Below are 22,228 nucleotides of genomic sequence, written 5' to 3'. Positions count from 1 at the left end.
TCCCCACACCAAACGGAATAGGTGAAATCAGAGGAGATGTTGACAATGCGAAATTATGTCATCAAATTGAAGTAAAGCATTATGAAGGACAAGAAAAAAGGAAACAATTTCGCAGAAAGTTGGTAAAGGAGGCAAAGAAAGAAGAAGAATTTAGAGTATACATGATAAGGGCAAAAGAAGGCAAGGAAATACCCAGCGAAATTTCGAAAGATGGAGAAGGACCTGTGAAAAAAATAAAAGAACCAACACCAATGGGAGAATCCAAATCCAGTTACACTGCCGCAGAACCAACAAAAGAAGTAAACGTTGGGACTATAAAAGAACCTCTAATATTGAGAATTGGAACCAAGATGGATGTAGAAGAAGAAGAAAGAACTGTTAATCTTTTGCGAGAATATAAAGACGTTTTCGCAGGGAGCATGGATGAGATACCGGGAATAGATCCATCAATTGCATGTCACAAGTTGGAAATTAACAAGAATGTGAGACCATTTAAACAAAGAATAAGAAAAATCGCAACAACTTACCATCAACAGCCTACCATTCCCAAATAGAAGAAGAACTACAGAAAATGCTTGATGCAGGAATCATAAGAGAAGCTAAATACCAAGAATGGATAGCGAATATGGTCATTGTCCCAAAGAAAAACAAAGGAGTAAGTATTTGCATAGATTTCACTAATTTAAACAAAGCTTGTCCTAAAGATAGTTTTCCATTACTAGATATTCCTCAAATTGTGGAATCCGCAGCGGGAAATGATAGAGTATCGTCTTTAGATGGGTACAAAGGATATAACCAAATTCCTCTCGCTGAAGAAGATCAAGAACATACTGCTTTATTCGCCCCTAGAGGTTTATATTGTTACACGAAAATGCCATTTGGTTTGCGAAATGCAGGAGCGACATATCAAAGAATGGTAGAGAAGGTGTTCGCGAAATGGATACACAATACATTAGAAGTATACATGGATGGCATGTTAGTAAAGAGTAAAGAAGCCAAAGACCATGTACAGGACCTGAGCGAGATTTTTGAATAAATGCGGCAATATAACATTAAACTGAATCCTGAGAAGTGTACTATTGGAGTTGCATCGGGAAAATTTTTAGGCTACATTGTATCAAAGGAAGGAATACAGGTTGATCCAGAAAAAGTGCAAGCAGTTCGTGACATGCCAGCACCCGCAACAATAAAAGATGTACAGAAGTTGAATGGACTTTTAGCTTCGCTGGGGAGATTCATTTCGCGATCATCAGACAAATGCAAATATTTTTTCGATATACTCAAGAAGGGGGCGAAATTCAAATGTACTGATGAATGCGAAAAAGCTTTTCAAGGGATCAAAGAACATCTTATGAATACAACTATTTTACAAAAGGCAGAATCAGGAGAGGAATTATTGATTTATCTTGCGACGACGTCGCATGCATTAAGTGTTGTATTATTGCGAATAGACGCAGGAGTGGAGAAACCCATATATTACATTATCAAAATTTTTAATGCTGCCGAGAAAAATTACTCAAAGATTGAGAAGTTAATCTTAGCATTGGTTTATGCATCATTTAAGCTCCGCGTATATTTCAGGCGCACAAGATAAAGGTATTAACAAAAGTACCAATTGAATCAGTGATGAAGAATTCTAAAAGATCAGGTAGAGTGGAGAGATGGAATTCACAAGTAGGCCACTTTGACATTAAATATGAAATTTTGTCTTCACCAAAATCACAAGTTGTTGCAGATTTCTTGGCAGAATTTCCTTTAGAAGAAGATGAAGCGGTAGAAGAAATGATGGATATAGAAGAAGAACACGGAGATCCAAAAGATTTATTAAAAGAACCAAATAGATGGGAGATATTGGTAGATGGATCATCAAATGGAGAAGGCAATGGAGTTGGAATTGTTTTAATTTCGCCAGAAAGAGTGAAGATGGCTTTTTCATTCAGATTGGAATTCACATCCACCAATAAAAAAACGGAATATGAAGCTGTGAAACATGCCTTGAAGTTCGCAATAGAAATGAAACTAGAAAATTCCAGGATCACTAGTGATTCGCAGCTAGTTATTCGCCAAATAAAGGGAGAGTATACTACAAATGAACCATCCTTGAAGAAATATAAGAAGCTTGTTGAAGAATTGTCAGCGAAAATCACAAAAATAAAATGGAGACACATTTCAAGGAAGGATAACATACTTGCAGACGCTTTTGCTTTTATCTCAATCATGATGACAGATCCAACTACGAGATACATAAAAATACAAACACTTATGTCACCATCAATCAATAAAGAAGAACAAGAAGTGGACGTGATGATAATAGACGGTGAAGAAGAAGAACAAACGAACAATATCGCAGATTGGAGAACGGAACTTCAGGAATATTTGGCGAAAGGAGAAACACCAAAAAATAGATTGGAAACACACAAGTTAAAAATCCGCGCAACAAATTATGAATTAAGAGATGGGCTGCTATACCGAAAATCCTTTAATGGACCATCACTCAGATGTTTGACACGAGAGGAAGGAGAAAAAGTGCTAAAAATGTTACATAGTGGGGATCCTGGCAATCATAGAGGGGGAAGATCTTTGGCACATAAAGCAAAAATGCAAGGCTATTACTGGCCATACATGCACGAAGATGCAAAACAAATATCAAGACGTTGCGAATATTTTCAACGACATGGAAAGAAAATACATGAACCTGGAGCACCATTGTCATCTTCAACCAGTTTGTGGCCTTTTGGAAAATGGGGTTTAGATATTGTGGGGCCATTTTTACCAGGTTCGGACAAAGAAGATACTTAATAGTCGCAACAGATTATTTCACAAAATGGACAGAAGTGAAGGCAGTACATCATATTCGCGACAAAGATATCTTTACATTCATATTCGAAAATATCATTTGCAGATTCGGAATTCCTGCGCAGTTGGTATCTGATAATGGGAAACAGTTTGAAGGACAGAACATAGAAATATTACTTAATGCATTTAAGATAAAATGTGGAAAGTCTACTCCTTTGTATCCACAAGCTAAGGGCAGGTAGAAGCAACAAACAAAACAATTGCAGATATATTAAAGAAGAAATTGGAAGGACATCACAGAGCATAGTGCGAACAAGTACATAATGCAGTATGGGCTTATAATACAACTAGAAGAGAAGCTACTGGAATGTCACCTTTTTGTTTAACATATGGAGTTGAAGCGGTGCTACCAACAGAAGTTGTTATTCCGACAAAAAAGAGAGAAGCTTGGGAGAAAAATCTTAGTGCGGGTTTGATCTTAAACAAACTTGATGAATTAGAAGAAAAAAGATAAAGAGCTTTACAACATATGGAGAACTATCAGCGAAGATTAGCCCGAGAATATAATAAAAGTGTCAAAGTACGTGAATTCCAACCAGGAGATTTAGTTTTGCGAGAGACACCAATATATCAGCGAGAAAATGGTGGAAAATTAGCGAAAAAATGGGACGAACCTTACATCATTAAGGAGATAGTTGGAATAGGAGCTTATAAATTAATGGATCCAGAAGGTAGAGATGTTGGTCATAGACTTGACAGACCATGGAACAGGTTGTACTTAAAAAGATATTATCCGTAAGAAGCTTTGAGAAGTTATGAACTATGAAAGAACAATTGCAAGATTATTCATATCAAAACAAAATCATGGCGTGCGAAACTTTCGTAGAGATAATTATAGAACAATGACATAAAAGAAAGGGGCAAACCTTTATGGCGTACACCCTAGTTCGCGAATAAAATTTCGCAAGAGGCAAATGTAAGACCTAAAGTACGTCATATAAGGGGGTACCTTTTACGTGGCTCAGGGGAAGGCTACACCGCCACCGGAACCTGAGTCATGGAGATTTGGGTTCAATAAAGCCCATCCGGGAGAGGCACCTTGGATTCTCAGCTTAAGCATATGACTTAGGTTGGGCGACTAAGGTAATAAGGACTCTCCCAAGGAGTGCAGAATCTGATCAAGGCGCCGAGGTACACGGTTGAGTCAAGAGTGCCAGGGGCGTTTGAAGCGTACCTTGCCATTCTTGACAAGTCTTGGCTTATACTGCACTCGACCCGAAGAAAACCCTACTTAAGGTGCAGTCTCGTAACCATAAGCCCTATTGGGAAAACGGATAAGAGGCTGCGAAAACAACTGGTTGTTGTTAATACTGGAGGGGAGGAGCTAACCTTGTATGGTAGAAGTACGCCTCCTTTAAGGGGCAACCAGGGGGAAGATAAGGGCGGCACCCTCCATTAGGGAGCTGATAAGTGTCTTAAGACGCAAATGTCATGAGGCTTTTTACTAGCAAGTGTATTAAGGCTTGTCATATTTGTGCAACAATCCTGAAGAGGCAATAATACAAAAGAAAAAGATAAGACGAGATCAATGGGTTTTCGCATGAAAGTGCGAAGACGTCCTGCGATTTCGTCGCAAGACGGCAATGTCATGGGGATTTATTTTTGCAAGAATATTTAGGCCTGTCATATTGTCGCAACATTCCTGAAGAGGCCATAATACAAAAGAAAAAGTTAAGGCAAGATCAATGGGTTCTTGCATGAAAGTGCAAGAACATCCTGCGATTTTGTCGCAATGACAAGAGGTGACATAATAAGACCTTTAATTAGGAAGGAAAAATAACACCACATATTTATAAGTATTCATAACAGATTATTTTTCGCAAGAAAGATAATGAGAGGGAAGTATGAGAATCAATAAACAAGAGGCATTATCTTTCTCACCAGCAAAATACTAAAAGGGAAAATTAATTCCAAAGTTGGTTGAAGAATATTATTCGCAAAAAGTAATAAAGATGAGACAATTCAAGAAGATAAAACTAGACAAGAAGCTCATGCTTCAATATTAATTCCAATATAAGGAGATAATAGACGTTCTTCACCAATATTCTCATTATCGCCAGCCTCTTGATTAGCACCATGTTCTCCTTCACTTCGATTCTGATCTTCGCCTTGATTAGCACCTTGATTATCGCCAGCGATTACTTCTTCAGAAGAGATTTCTTTTTCATTAACACCAGCAGTTGCCTCTTTAGAAGGAATTTCTTCTCCATCCTTTGATGCGATTGTAGATTGTGGTAAATAGAGTATCGTTCAAACTCGAACTTGTGAAGGATTTTTTTAGACTTAAGTTCAAAACTAAATAGAAAACTCAGAGATATATGATAACAATAATAAAAGAACACTGAGGCTTAATATTCCACTATTTTTCCAAATTCAAAGTGATGAAATCCAATACTTATATTATGCAATTTTTCCATTTAATTCGATTCTAAACTATTGCAACAAGTAGATTTCCAAAATAAAAACTGTAAATCCAGAGCATAAAGCATCAAAACCTAAGCTAAGCATGCTATATCAAAAGAAATTACAATCGCTTAACGAAAATCATTCAAACAATTATCATTCAAGGCAAAATAATCATATTAATATTTGCAATAAAAAAAGATAAATAAAAAATACCACTCTTTATTGGAAAAATAGCTTCCTCTATCGCCTCAGCAATGGGGTTTAGCTCCTCATATTAATTACTTGCTCAAGATTCATGATTACAGCTCAAAAGTTGATTAAAAGATGAAGAAGTACTAAAACAGGAAGTTTAAGACTTACAGAAAGTGTTACAGATAAACGATACAAAGAAACTGCTTCTGTCTCCGTTTTCTAAGACCGTTCTTCCACTGTCGTTGATACTGTTGAGGAACGACTGGCTTTAAGTGTCTGTTCTTCGTGTTCTTGAATGTCTTCAATGGCGGCAGCAGCAGCAGAAGAGGTTCCTGGATGTTGATTGTTTACACTTTTCTGAGGCTCTAAAATTCTCCCTAGGGTTTCTCCCCCTTTCTATGACTCGCAACAACCTCTTTTATACACAACATGACCAACAAATCTTCACGAAACCTTTTGGTTTATCTCTTTTTTTCTTTGGCAGCAAGTCACGATAATTTTTTGTGTGCGGCTTATGTTGATTTCGTACTCTTCCCAAACTCTTTATAGGATATAGTAGAATCTATATGAAGGTATATATACACTTTAGTCACGCTGGGACTCCAAGTTCGACTTCAAACAGGACCCGATATCACATCCTTCCCTGTTTAGCTCTCTTCCCCTTTCACGGCTTGTTCAGCCCAAGTTACTCGATCCAAACACATTCACGGACCCTGTTTAGCTCTAGGAAGCCCATCCCAACAATTCCCAGTGATTGAATCACTGTAAAACTCTTCAAAAATTCTATCCCTAACTTCCAGGCGAGAAAGCTTCTTTTCCCGCCAGAATTTCTAATTTGAAACGTGAAGAAGGTGACCTCCCCCTATCCAGTCTCGGTGTCCCTTTAGCACATTCCTAGAAATGGGTTACCCCTATCCAAAGCGAGATTCCAGATAGCAAATGTCCTCCCTGGTGCCTTTAACAACTTTTCGAGCCAATTTCGCTCCAAAAACTTATTTCTCCAAAAACACCTACAAAGAGATAAAATAGCCAAATAAGTATAAAATCGAGCACCAACAATATATACAAATGAGATATATTAGACACATAAATGCGTATATCAAATACCCCCAAACTTATTATTTGCTAGTCCCGAGCAAATCAAATAGAAAATAAAATCCTAACTCACTGACGCAGGCATCGTCGATTGCATTTAGCGTATGCAATAAGCCTTTAAACCCCTAGGTGTCCTTAGTGGCCGAGTTATAGTCTGGGAAGGGCTTACAAGAGATATACCCACAAAACCTTTACTCCAGACCTAGGTATCTACGCAGAACCTTGGAATGCACTAAAGAATCTCCTTGGTTGGCATACTTATTGACTACAGGAGGAAGTATCCTGATGCGAAATTCCAATTGTTGTACACGAGTATGCACTCAAGCATACTAAAATTCATATAAAGTGACAGAGCTCTACTCAAATAGTTGCACTATGGACATCAATATCCAGAGTCAAAACTAATCACATGGATAGATCAAGAAGATGGATATAGAAAAACATAGATGGTTTTGATGTTTACTAAGTGAACGGCGTTTCCCATATCTGTCTGAAGGCCTCCGCCAAAATGAACATATCCTAATGGATTGAGATATTAGTCTGACTAATATCAACACACTGGCATATACAAGGGAACCAGTGGTCTATAACCTAAATCTAGGTCAACACAACTGGCATATACAAGGGTATAAGTGGTCGACTTTATTGAATTTGTTCCTTTTGGTCAAATGGTCTGGTCTCAATTTTTTTTTTTTCATAATAATTTTTTTTTCAACTTTTTGGTAACTACCATTTTTTTTGTTTTTTTTTTGTTTTATCTTTCTCAATCACTTTAATTCACCCTAGCATTGGTAACAACTTGAATCGTGGGCCCCACCTATCACTTAGAGAAACATAGTTTAAAAACAAAATAAAATAAAAATGGAAGTGAAAAGGACTCAACGAGATATGGTGAAACTATCATGTTATTTCTAACACCTGAGCTCTGTGCTTTTATGAATAGACTCTTTAGATGTTTCCATCTAATCAGATTGGTTCCTCAACTCCTACAACCAAAATGCTTCCATCCACTTAGGTTGGTTAGTGCCATCCTTAATAAACATAAATTTCTAGGCTCTGGAGTTTATTAATGCAACTAAAAAGTTTCTCCCCTACCCCCAAACTTAAATCTAACATTGTCCTCAATGTTCTAAAGATAAAATTAAAAGCATGAACAAGGAGAAACTGTTACCATTTGAAGTAAAAGAGTTAAAGAAAGATATTACCGAGTTGCATGAGATTGGGTTACCTCCCAAGAAGTGCTAAGTTTAATGTCTTCAGCCAGACATCAAGTTTCATAAAATGGCTAGTTACCTTTTAAATCATATATCAGTAGTCGAAATAACTGTGGGTCATCAAAACCAAATAAAACTGCCACTAATATGAAACAACTGCACAAGATCAGAAAAAATAACATAAGGAGCACAAACTCATTGAAAGTTTCTTGCAAGACAACTGGATTGGGCTTCATATGAGTGTCTTGAAAAATAGATTCATCCGAAAAACGGGACTTTAATAGCTGGATTTCCTCCTGGATAGTATCAGGAGGATCGGGTTGAGGAGTCTGAATAGACTCAAGTGATACCTCATATGCAGTAGGCTCGAGTCCCAAGTTAGGGACTTCTATTTGACGATCACTACCCCCAAACTTAGAATTTTGGGTGTCTCTAAATAGACTAGTCACAATATTCCTAACTTCTAGACCATCAGGTTCCTGAAAAAGGTCAATTGCTTTCTCTGAGTTATAATCAGGTGGTTCATCCTCCAAATTCTTTTGAGGTATACTAGTTGTAGGACTTATATGTTTCATATCCGGTATGGTCAACCCTAGAGTTTCTTTATTGTCTTGAAGCACGATTTCTGGCCTGCTGTCCTGATCGGATGCTATAATCACAAGAAAAGTCTTAGATGGCCCTAAGAATGCAGATTTAGGGTCCAACTTAGGAGGCTCTTCTAAACAAGGGATTAAGGTAGACTCAAAAGCTTGTAATGGTTCAAACCTATCTTTCCACTTATCAGTATCTAACATAGGAATGAATCCAACATAGCATTCACTTGTTCAATGTTGCTATCTTCGTCGAAATCCATGTTAAAGTGGGTTAGACAACTCTCTAATGGATCTTCCGATGCGATATTTGGTAATGACTCCTGAACTAAGGTTCCTATCATGTTCACCTCTTCAATGCACGTGTCATCTAGCTCAGAAAGTAGCTTATTGACATTAAAAATATTTAACTCAATAGTCATATTACCAAAAGATAGATTCATAATACCATTTCGACAGTTTATGATCGCATTAGACATAACTAAAAATGGGCGACCTAAAATCACAGGTATCTGGTTCTCTGGGTCAGGGACAGGTTGGGTATCTAATACCACGAAATCCACAGGATAAATAAACTTGTCGACCTCAATAAGAACATCCTCGATAACTCCTCGAGGAATTTTGACAGACCTATCAGCTAACTGCAGTGTTATCTGAGTAGGTTTCATTTCACCAAGTCCTAGATGTAAGTACACATGGTACGGCAGTAAGTTCACACTGGCTCCTAAGTCAAGTAAAGCTTTTTCTACCCGGTGTTTACCTATTGTACAAGCAATGGTTGGGGAACCTGGGTCTTTGTACTTTGGAGTGGTAGTGTTCTGAATGATTGAACTTACATGACTAGCTAAAAAGGCTTTCTTATGGACGCTAAGTTTTCGCTTTCGCGTACACATATCCTTAAGGAACTTGGCATAAGCAGGAGTTTGTCTAATTGCATCTAATAAAGGAAGGTTTATGGTAACTTGCTTAAAAACCTCCAATATGTCATTAAAGTTCGATTCCTTCTTTGTTGGTGCTAACAGCTGGGGAAATGAGGCTCTAGGCACAGCATCAGACCTCTCAGGAACTGAGTCAGCATCATTGGAAATTTTATCAGTCCCCTCAGTTAGCGGTCCTGAGATTTTTTGGAAGTATCACGATTATCCAATATGGATGAGATCCTGAGGGGTGAACTACAGTATGTTCATTATCGGGCATGTTTACCTGATTGTCTACTATTCTACCACTCCTGAGGGTTCTAATAGCATTCAATTGATTCGATGGTTGTGCACCTACTTCATGAGATCCTCTAGGGTTGGGTTGAGTTTGACTAGGAAACTTACCTCTTTCTCTTAAAGACTCATTTATATGACTAACCTGGGTTTTCAACTCGGAAATAGCCTGAGAGTTAGCCTGACCTATTCTCTTATTTTCTTCTATACCTTGAGCAACAGATTGCTGAAACTGCATAGCGTTACGAGTTAACAAAACAAGAGACTCTTCTAAACTCATAATCTTCTTATCCGGAGGGTTCTGAAACTGTGCCGGCGCTGAAGGATTCTTAGTATAGCCAAAACCTGGAGGAGCTTGAGAGTTACTAGACTGACCTTGATTCTGGCCCTTAGACCACGAAAGGTTGGGATGGTGTCTCCATCCAGGATTATAGGTTTCTGAATATGGGTCAAACTTCTGACGGTTATCAAACCTAGTGTTATTATAGAGAGCATTGGCTTGATGTTCAACAGTATTTCCTTCCCAAAAAGGCTCTATTCTATCACTAGTATGACCCACTTCTAAAGCTTCTAACCTTTTTGCTATAACAACAATTTTGGCATCTGATTCGTAGCTTTCTTCTACCCTATTAACGTTTCCTCTTCCTAGAAGAATTGTTTTTTGGGGTACCCTATTACTTTCCCATTGTTGGGTCTTTTCGGCGATTTCATGCAAGTATGTCATCGCATTATCAACTGTTTGGTTTTCAAACCCACCTGTACACATGGACTCTACTGTAGTTGTGGTGGGATAATCTAAACCCTCATAAAGGATCTGAACTAACCTAATCTTTTCTAAACCATGATGAGGACATTGGGCTAATAAATCATTGAACCTTTCTAAATACCTATACAAAGATTCTCCCTCCTGTTGTGTAAACGTGCAGATTTGCGTCCTAATAGACGAGGTTTTGGGCCTAGGGAAAAACTTGTTCAAAAAGGCGGATGTAAGTTGTTCATAGGTTTCAATTGATTTGGAAGCCAAACTATACAGCCACGACTTGGCTTTATCTTGTAAGGAAAAGGGGAATAACCTGAGTTTTAAAGCATCATCATCAAGGTTTCTAATTTTCAGGGTACTACAAATTTCCTCAAAGTCCCTAACATGGAAATAGGGGTTTTCATTTTCTTTTCCTAAAAAGATTGGGAGCAACTGTAAGGTTCCAGGCTTAAGTTCATAATTTGCTTCAGTTTCAGGTAACTTGATACACGAGGGATGAGTAGTCCTAGTAGGATTCAACAAGGCTTTCAAAGTTGCCATTTCTGGCGCTATTGGACTATCAGGGATTTTCTCTTCAAACGGACGTTCAAAAACGGAATCTTCACGAATCGGACTCTCTAAATTGAGGTAATCAAGATGCTTAGAACTACTAGGTTTCTCTTTAACAAATCTACCTAGGGCGTCTCTTTTACGTTCAGGCATGCAACAGAATAAGGAAGGGAATTCTATGCGAACACAAAACAAGGCTGACTCAACCAAATCAAACCTAAATTTCTAGCAAACAAAAAGCATGATGGCTCCACTTAGATTGTCACTATACCAGCTTCTATTCTTTCGAAAAGGAACTCGTTACAATCTGAGAAAACCCCTCTGGAATCAATCCGAGTCAAAGTAAGTTGAATCAAGGCGAGGGAAGCTCAGTAGAGCTTTGATACCCAAGGCATCACCGGTTACAAGGAGGCGCAGTCACGCATTCAACTCACAGATTCCGTCAAGAACTTCGAAGTATGCTTAAAAGAGTAACCAATATTCTTCGAACGACTTTCCTATTAAGATCGTTACCCTATAGGTATCGTTCTAGTCAAAAATTTAGGCTTAGGTTCGCGTTTGGTTTCGTGTTCCTAAGGCGGGCAAGAAGAGAACGGTGATGAAATCCGAACCCTTATCTTGTATGACCAGTCCTTGCCCTTTACTAGGAATTAAAAGCAACCGTATTCAAGTCCTCAGCATATATTCACCTTAAGGAATACAGTAAACCCGCTGACAAGGGATTCGCGGGTGTTTCGAGAAACTTACCTCCCGTACCAGACGGGCGAAGAACCGCTGAAGTCGACTCGGGCCACAACTCCTATGTTATGTACGAACCCGAGGGGCCGAGGTGATATCGTAATCACCGTCCTTCCCTGCACACAGTTTGTATTTAAACCAACCCTTCCTTAGGGTTTAAAAATAATAATGTCCAAATTCAAATGTCCAAGTGTCCAAAAAGAAAAGAAAAAATTACAAAAATAGCAAACTCTAATACAGTTCTCTCTCTCTTTTTTTAATAAAGAAAAATAAACAAACCCTAAAAAAAAATATATCTAAAAAGAAATTGTATTCTTTTCCGTTCTTTTCGCTTTAATTTTTTTGCTCCAAGTCTTTATGATTTAAGTTCCAGTCTTTACGAAATCACCAAACTTCTTGGCTCAATTCGCTTTATGATCCAAAACCTTTAGACAAAAGACAAATACCCAAAAACGTAAAAAAGAACAAAAATAATAAAAATAAAAAAAATAAAATAAAAGAAAAGAAAACTAAGTCTAAAAACCCTAAAAGCAAATCCCCGGCAGCGGCGCCAAAAATTGATGCGATTGTAGATTGTGGTAAATAGAGTATCATTCAAACTCGAACTTGTGAAGGATTTTTTTAGACTTAAGTTCAAAACTAAATAGAAAACTCAGAGATATATGATAACAATAATAAAAGAACACTGAGGCTTAAGATTCCACTATTTTTCCAAATTCAAAGTGATGAAATCCAATACTTATATTATGTTTTTTTTTCTAATTCGATTCTAAACTATTGCAACAAGTAGATTTCCAAAATAACAACTGTAAATCCAGAGCATAAAGCATCAAAACCTAAGCTAAGCATGCTATATCAAAAGAAATCACAATCGCTTAACGAAAATCATTCAAACAATTATCATTCAAGGCAAAATAATCATATTAATATTTGCAATAAAAAAAGATAAATAGAAAATGCCACTCTTTATTGGAAAAATAGCTTCCTCTATCGCCTAAGCAATGGGGTTTAGCTACTCATATTAATTACTTGCTCAAGATTCATGATTACAGCTCAAAAGTTGATTAAAAGATGAAGAAGTACTAAAACAGGAAGTTTAAGACTTACAGAAAGTGTCACAGATAAACGATACAAAGAAACTGCTTCTGTCTCCGTTTTCTAAGACCGTTCTTCCACTGTCGTTGATACTGTTGAGGAACGACGGGCTTTAAGTGTCTGTTCTTCGTGTTCTTGAAGGTCTTCAATGGCGGCAGCAGCAGCAGAAGAGGTTCCTGGATGTTGATTGTTTACACTTTTCTGAGGCTCTAAACTTCTCCCTAGGGTTTCTCCCCCTTTCTATGACTCGCAGCAACCTCTTTTATACACAACAGGACCAACAAATCTTCACGAAACCTTTTGGTTTATCTCTTTTTTTCTTTGGCAGTAAGTCACGATAATTTTTTGTGTGCGGCTTCTGTTGATTCCGTACTCTTCCCAAACTCTTTATAGGATATAGTAGAATCTATATGAAGGTATATCTACACTTTAGTCAAGCTTGGACTCCAAGTTCGACTTCAAACAGGACCCGATATCACATACTTCCCTGTTTAGCTCTCTTCCCCTTTCATGGCTTGTTCAGCCCAAGTTACTCGATCCAAACACATTCACGGACCCTGTTTAGCTCTAGGAAGCCCATCCCAACAATTCCCAGTGATTGAATCACTGTAAAACTCTTCAAAAATTCTAACCCTAACTGCCAGGCGAGAAAGCTTCTTATCCCACCAGAATTTCTAATTTGAAACGTGAAGAAGGTGACCTCCCCCTATCCAGTCTCGGTGTCCCTTTAGCACATGCCTAGAAATGGGTTACCCCCTATCCAAAGCGAGAGTCCGGATAGCAAATGTCCTCCCTGGTGCCTTTAACAACTTTTCGAGCCAATTTCGCTCCAAAAGCTTATTTCTCCAAAAACACCTACAAAGAGATAAAATAGCCAAATAAGTATAAAATCGAGCACTAACAATATACACAAATGACATATATTAGACACATAAATGCGTATATCATCCTCCAAAAGGCTATCCTCTGCACCACTTTCATAATCATAATCATTATCAGCAGGACGAGGAACTTCATCATCATCTACTTCCAAGGGTTCGATTGATGTAGGAGGAAGAGATTTAGACAATAAAATATCATTTACATGGACTTCATCCTGGAGATGAACTTTGCGAAGGAGTGCTCTCTGATGATTCCTATCTTGAATATCCTTAAAATAATAAAGATAATCAAGTCTTCTTTTTGCTCGGTCGCGAGAACCAGTAAGGACAGAGACAAGTAATGCATTTTCTTTGCGAATTTTGGCATATTTAGCCACCAGATCAGAAATGGAAGAATGAAGATTTTTCTCAGATTCTGCGAAAGGTAGAATACAAAATTTCAATAAGATGAAGAACTCAAAAAGATATGACAAATAAAAAATAGTAAAGGCAGTCAAATTATTATGACTACCTTCCTTTTGCGAAATAAGGTGTTGAATCAAGGACAAACAACTATTCTCCCAACGATCCATTGCGTCCTCAAATTTATCTCCAACTAAACCTTTAAGTTGAGACTGAAGATTTTTCTCTTTAGAAATAAGAAAGGCATTTTTCTTTGCAAGAGAAGAATGAGATTATTCTAGTTTGGAATATTGTTCTTTAAGTTGATTCACCTTCACACTTAAAGCTATTCTACCTTGAATGAGTGTATCTCTTTCAACGATAGATAACTCTGTAACTTCTTTAAATTCATTTCTCAAAGAGCGAAGAGATTGTTCTTGGTCATCACATACTTTCTGAAGAATGCTAAGTTGTTGCGAAGATATTTCCATCTTGTTTAAACAAGTACGCTTCTCTTGGGATAAGGTTTTATTCTCATCTGATAAAGTTTCCATCCCTAAATTAGCTTTAGTTAATGAGTAAGAAAGGCGAGATAATTCATTACTTAATAAGTCTTGCCTATAAACTAATTGGGTATTTTCATTGGTAAGATTATTTATATGATCAACAGAATATGAATAAAGGTTATCTAATTGGTTATATTGATCCATCAAAATTTCTTTATCAACACGGGCTTCTTCAACAGCAGATTCAAATTGATATCTCTCCATTATTCGCTTCTGGTTTAAGGCTTAACATGCGAAAGAGGGATTTCAAGGATAATTTAATATGGGAAGGATAAAATCATTAGAAAGGCAAGTTGAAGATACAGATAAGGTAATCATACCTCTCAATTCATCATTCTTCTTGAGAAGATTCTCACGATCCAGCAAAACATTTTGAAGCTTTTGATTTTCGAGACGAAGAGCATTACACTCTTTTTCCAAAGATGTTTGCGAAGCAGCTCTATCAGAACCGAAATACCTACTAAGAATTTCTCAAATGCCAGACTTGACAGGATCAGTTGGAGACTTCTTTCCATCATCTAGAACTTCAGACAAGATTTTAAAAGCGATATCTATTCCTTCCACAGTTTCTTTCGAAAAGGGAAGAGGCTCAGGTGGAGAACTGGTAATGATAGAAGGTTGAGAAATATTATCAATTGGGAGAGAAGAAGTTTCATTCGCAGAAGGATCAATAATGGGGGTTTCAATCAGTTGAAGATATGAAGTCTGAGGCAGCTTTTTCGCGAATTGGAGATGATGGTTTAACTTGCGAAGATGTCGCAGAAAATTTAGAAGGAATAAGTGAGTGAAATGAAACAGAGGTTTCAACAGTTTTAAGGTGGCGAGATTTCTTGAGAGGTCTGTTGACATCCTTATCACCCTGCGAATTACAATCTAGATAAGAAACAAAGGCAACAATATTGCTATTAGAGAAGAATAATATCTCTTACTACCTTCTGATTCGCAGACTTTCTTTTATGTACACAAATCTTATGTTGCGGTTTGGGAATATTAGGGTTCTGAACCGTGAATATAGTGTTAGAGGCGCTTTTGCTGAAATAACAACAGTATGGGAATCACATAAACAACATCAAATAAGGCAGTAAGCAAGATTAATTTCAGCAAAACCCATAAGGAAGAAAAAAGAAAACTAACCTTGATGAATCCATGGAAAACAGTAGCAGGAAGATTCTTTCGAAAAAAATTACAAATGATGAAGATCTATAGAGGGAACAATATGAAGATGAAGAAGAACTTAAAAATATTGAAAGAAGAAAGAAAGAAGAACAAAGAAGAAAAATTGCAATAATGGGATTTTCAGAAGAACGGTGAAGTTGCAGAGAAAATAAAAAGAGAGAACAATTTCAGAAATGATATAATAAATGTCGTCATCTAGAATCACGGGAAAGATGTGAGAGTCCTGCGAAAATTAGAGAGTTTGTGAGATTAATATTTGTGAGGTTGCGAGAATGTCGCAAACCATATCCGAAAATAAAGGATAAATTAGCTGTCATCCACTATGTATTTGTAGTTGCAGGAAATCCTACACTACACCACTCATATGATTTCATGGATGATCAGCTCATTTTTAGGTTTTTACTCTTAATTTTATTGATTAGTTTTTGAATGTTCTTACAAGAAAGATAAAGAAGTCAAGAATAATCTTTGCTCTGAACTTTCTCTCTCCTATTTACTTGTTTCTTACTCAAAAAAGATCTCTCTCCTCTTTACAACTCGAATGACTATTTATAGGGAAATACATAGTGGATGACAACTAATCTGTCCTTTATTTTCGGATATAGTTTGTGATATTCTCGCAACCTTACAAATGTTAATTTCGCAAGCTCTCTAATTTTCGCAAGACTGTCACATATTTCTCATGACTTTAAATGACGTCATTTATTCTATCATTTCTAAAACTGTTCTGCGACGCTATTGTGCTGTACCATTGATAATTTCGCTGAGACATAATTGTTGCGAGATTCTGATCCTACATCTTTCCTCTTCTCAAATCTTCTCTGCAAAGTAGAGAATGATGTGATAAATGCCGCAACTGCTTATCTTTTCATATTCCACATTTATCACACGTACTCTCTCTTCCATTTATTTCTTGACACGTCTTCTGTAACCGCTACTTTTCAACCGCTCACGTCTCTTCGTCTTAATGGTGTTTATTTCTTCGAGTAAAAAATTTTCTTTATATACTCTTCTCCCCCCCCTTTTTCCACTTTTCTTTTTACTTTCTCTTCTATTTTTATTCTCTCATCTCTGCAACTCTACTATTCTTCTGCAAATTCTGCTGTTGTAATTTTTTCTTCCTTCAATCCTTTTACTTTCCATACATTCCCATACTCTATATTCAAACATGGCTCCAAGTGGTCATAGATATGAGAAGAATTTACAAGATGTCCAAAAAGATCTTGTTGATAAAGGTTTTACACTCTCCACCATTCCTGGTGAGAATGCCAAATCAATTCTTTCTGTCAAGCTTTTCTCTGATCAAAATTGTGATGGTCAATCAATCATAATTTCTCTAGGTCAGGTTCTCGCAGGTCTCCCTATTCCTCTTTATAACCCAGATCTTCCTTTATTTTATGAAATTCTCGCTCATCCGGGCTTTTCGCGAGCCATCTTCCAACTAAGTGGGAATTGCATCCGTCTGATGCTAGAGTTCGCTAATCGTGGTGCTGGTAGAGGATCTCTTTACTCCAAAGAACTTAGGGATCCAAAATTCGCAAATCTAGAAATAGTTGCTGAGAAGTATATAGTGGCGAATTTCTTTGAAAACTACGAACTTATCTCCATGGAGAAAGAGAATACTCGATAGGGTATTCGATTAAGAAGGAAAGATAACATTGATGAAGCCAAAATTCTTATGCAAGATATTGACTGGCATTCTGGTAAAAACACAACTCCTCGCCAATCCAAAGATGATAAATGGTGTGTTTTTCCTTTAATGTTAAAGGGACCCTACATTTCTAGATCAAACGTTCTTCCTGCGAATCTCGCTGCATATCAACCTTGGGTTTTCTCTTGGCCCGAGAAGGAGAAAGAGGTATGTTTCTCCCCTTTAACTCATTTTATATTTCTTTATTGATTTTTACTATTCTGTTCGCTAAATCTTGCGATATTCCACAGATCCAAAAATTGAAGGATAGTTATAATAGGACTGGGAAATCTAGTACTCTGTTAGCTCTTCGCTCATACACAGATGAGGTAAGAAATTTTATATTATGACTTTAAATAGTATTGTTACTTTCATGCTTCCATTTATTATTTCTATCTGTGTGTGAAGATTATTGCTGAAGTAGAAGAATTTGCTGATGCTGCGAAGATTGGTGATAAAGGTAAAGGTGCTATTCGTAGGGAAAAATCAACTGGTCCTCCTCCAAAGAAAAGAAAAGTCCATTCTCCTTCTCCTTCTCCTTCAAATGTTCCTTCTAACGAAAATTTCGAAAGTGACAAGGGTGATGAGGATAACGATGATCTTGATGCAACTGACGATTCTCCACCTGAATCTTCTATGGCTAAGCTTTCTGGCCTCTTTTCTGATTATCTACAAGGAATGGGAGATAGCCAATTCGCAAATACCTGCAAAGCTCTCGCTACCCTTTGTGACGTCCCTTTACTAGATGTGATAGCTCTCTTCGTGGAGTTTCTAGATCAGTGACTCCCGACTTCTTGCATTCTCTCAATAGTCTGGTATACTTTTATTTTTTACTTCTTCATTGTTATAACTCAAAATCTCTTTCTATATTAATATTTTTTATTTCTTTTCGCAGGCTGGAAAAGCTTCTTTTGCGTTGCCTCAGATCTAGAGAAGACGCGAAAATCTTGAAAAGAAGAATCTTCAATTTCGCAAAGAATGAAGAATTGGAAGCTGAAGTTAAAGGTCTTCGCGAGAAAAATAGACAATTAGAAATTGATTCTTCCTCGTATAAGAAAAAATTTCTAGTCTTCAACAAGCTAATAATCAGCTTTACGGTATGTACTTTTCTCTTTTCTCTATTCATTCATCCTGTTGTTTTATCTTATTTAAATGATCCTTTTTGCAGACATTTATGGTCTTTCTGATGAAGCTACCCTTCTTCGCTCATTTCCTAATGCCTTGGATAATGATACCCTTCTTGAACGTCTTAACAATTCCTTAAATAGCTTCTCAAATGATAGAATTTCATCTCTTTCTCTAAATGAACTTAGATCGAAATTTCGCCTCTTAGAAATTGATCATAGATCCAGTTTAGGCTTAGCCAACAGATTTAAGCGTCTCCTTATTGATTCCAAAGAGAAAACCAATGAGTTAAGAACCAAATTAGCGGTCTCATAGATGATAAGGATCGTATCTCTGATCAAGGTGCCAAGGCTTTGGCGAAATTCCAAGAGGCTCTCCTTGAAGTTCAACTTGAGCGAGATGAAGCTAACCGCAAGAATATTGAACTCTGCGAAAGGGAAAATCAAATTCGTTCTCGTCTTCTCATAAGTAGTGAGATGAATTTGTCTGGGCTGAAAATTTTAGATGATGCTAGAAAAGATTTAGGCGTAAATGTTAGTCTCCAAGTTGAACATACAGCCTTGATTAGAGACATGATTTCTGACAGAGAAGGTTGCTAATTGCTCTTCTTTACTAATCTTTTGCTTCTTATGAATTTTCATCAAGTTAATAATTGGTTGTCTTTTGTTCGCAGATTCTGAAAATAATATCGTGAAAAGATTGAAGAACTTGAAGCTGAAAAGGAGGAACTCGCAAAGAATCTTTCTTCTCGCAACGACAAGTATTCTAGATTAAAGAATCAAATCAAATCACCGTTGAAATTTTAAGAATGACGCTATGCATTTTCGCAATCAAACCATCCAATGGTTTGTGATGATCATAATATCCCACATTCTGATTATCCTTGTCTTTTGAAGAAATCCCACAGAATACTCCCAGTTTGATTATCTCTGATAGCGAAGCTGACGATGAAGAATCTGATAGTGATGGAAGTTCTGATGGTGATGAAGATTCTGACGAGATGAAGAAGGAAACAAGTCTGATGAAGATAATGAAGGATTAACCAAGAAATAGTCTTTACTTCTTTCTTTGATCTTTGTAATACTTGTATATTTATTCTTCTTTCTGTATATTTGTGTTTCTTCATTTTACCTGCGTAAATGAAAACAATTCTTCTTTGCAATACAGTTAATCAATATAATCATTAATTCTTGAATTTTTGAGTAAATCTCTCATATGGAGATAAATAACATTTTCTAATTTCATACATTCCCATACTTGCCTCTGTTATTTGAATCCAAATGAGAGATTTCATAAAAAATTTCTTATTGTATAATTTCGCAACTTTTGAAGTGAATTTTGTTTCTTTTCAAAATCTCATTCCTGTGTGGTCTTATTTTTCCTTCCTAATTAAAGGTCTTATTATGCCACCTCTTGTCATTGCGACAAAATCGCAGGACGTCCTTGCATTTCATGCAAAAACCCATTGATCTTGCCTTAACTTTTTCTTTTGTATTATGGCCTCTTCAGGAATGTTGCGACAATATGACAGGCCTAAATATTCTTGCGAAAATAAAGCCCCATGACATTGCCGTCTTGCGACGAAATCGCAGGACGTCTTCGCACTTTCATGCGAAAACCCATTGATCTCGTCTTATCTTTTCTTTTGTATTATTGCCTCTTCAGGATTGTTGCACAAATATGACAAGCCTTAATATCCTTGCGAATAAAAACCTCATGACATTTGCGTCTTAAGACACTTATCAGCTCCCTAATGGAGGGTGCCGCCCTTATCTCCCCCTGGTTGCCCCTTCAAGGAGGCGTACTTCTACCATACAAGGTTAGCTCCTCCCATCCAGTCTTAACAACAACCAGTTGTTTTCGCAGCCTCTTATCCCTTTTACCTATAGGGCTTATGGTTACGAGACTGCACCCTAAGTGGGGTTTTCTTCAGGCCGAGTGCAGTATAAGCCAAGACTTGTCAAGAATGGCAAGGACGCTTCAAACGCCCCGGCACTCTTGACTCAACCGTGTACCTCGGCGCCTTGATCAGATTGCACTCCTTGGGAGAGTCCTTATTACCTTAGTCGCCCAACCAAGTCATATGCTTAAGTTGAGAATCCAAGGTGCCTCTCCCGGATGGGCTTTATTGACCCCAAATCTCCATGACTCAGGTTCCGGTGGCGGTGTAGCCTTTCCCTGAATCATGCAATAGGTACCCCCTTATATGACGTACTTTAGGTCTTACATTTTCCTCTTGCGAAATTGTATTCGCGAACTAGGGTGTACGCCATAAAGGTTCGCCTCTTTCTCTTTTGTCATTCTTCTCTGATTATTTTCTGTAAAATTCATTATCTCTGCGAGAGTCTCGCAAATCATTATATTGTATCTGAACTTCGCAATCTCAATTTTGTTGCTCAATCAAATATTTTTTATGAGAATTTTACTTATTGCGAGATTATCGCAACAACTTAATCATTCATACATTTCTTGTTTTTATTACCTTTGCCATCTTCTGCTTTTTTATTATTTTCTGCTACTGCTTCCTTGGTAGTGGTATGTTCACCATTTCTTATTCTGAGCTAGCATTAGTTTCGCAACATTTCTTCTTCTTTTCGTTCGATTGCATCCACCATCAATATCTCACTTCTTTGTGTATCTTTGATTTTGCGTCGCCAACTTTCCTTCTTGTTTGCTCTTCCTTCGCAGATTCTGCTCAGTTTCGTAACATTTTTTCCTTCAACCCAATCTTTTATATTCCTACACCAGCTGGGGTGAGGGAATTTGATGCATGGTGGAAAGTTGAAGCTACACCTAGAATCCCATGTAGCCAAGGTCGACCAATTAATGCATTGTAGGGTGATTCTACGTCAACGACACAAAACAGGATTTCAGAAGATATTCCCTTCAATGGGATTCGCATAGTAACCTCCCCTTTAGGCTTGTTGGTAGTACCATTAAAACCATATATCTTATATGTTGATGGTATAAGATCATCATCTCTTCCTCCCATAGTTTTATAAGTATGATAAAATAAGATGTTCACAGAGCTTCCAGTATCGACTAGAATTCTATTGATTGCCTATGAATCTTCAGCTTCATCATCCTCATCTTCTTTCGGTTTTGGATTAATTTATAATTTTATTACCAATGCATTGTCATGCACCTCTTCTCCTTCGGGAATTTCTTCTGCGGTAAAAGAAATGATCTGTTTCTGCCATTCCTCTAATCGCGAGATTTTGGCAATATTCATAATTTCTCTTCGCTTATTATCTCTTGCGAACAGTCTACTCAAAACATTATCATGAAAATATTCAATTGTCTTATATGAATGTATGATAGAGTGACAGAATATATTTTTTGCTTTTGCACCAACTTCTATGAAGAATGTTTCTTTCTTTTTCATCGTATTCACTTTGTGATGTTCTGGTGGTGGTGGTAAGGGTTGAGATTGCGGATGCCCTATCAGAAAGTCGTTTCGTTTTCCTTAATATATCATTCTCAAAATAATTCTCTTTACATTTTTGCAATCGTTTGTGGTATGTCAATGAAAATGATGATAAAAACAACATTCATGACTTCTGTGGTTTGGGGGCGGTTCCGTTCCCATGTTCCATGGTGTTGGTATATTCTCCATCAAAATTATAGCTTCCCATATCTTCTCCACACTTGCATTTAGAGGTGGCATCTTGATTTCTTCCCATATTACCTTGTGACTTCCTTG

This window comes from Papaver somniferum, chromosome 7 (assembly GCF_003573695.1).
Source record: "Papaver somniferum cultivar HN1 chromosome 7, ASM357369v1, whole genome shotgun sequence".
NCBI lineage: Eukaryota > Viridiplantae > Streptophyta > Magnoliopsida > Ranunculales > Papaveraceae > Papaver > Papaver somniferum.
Note: the sequence above shows the minus strand (reverse complement) of the source record.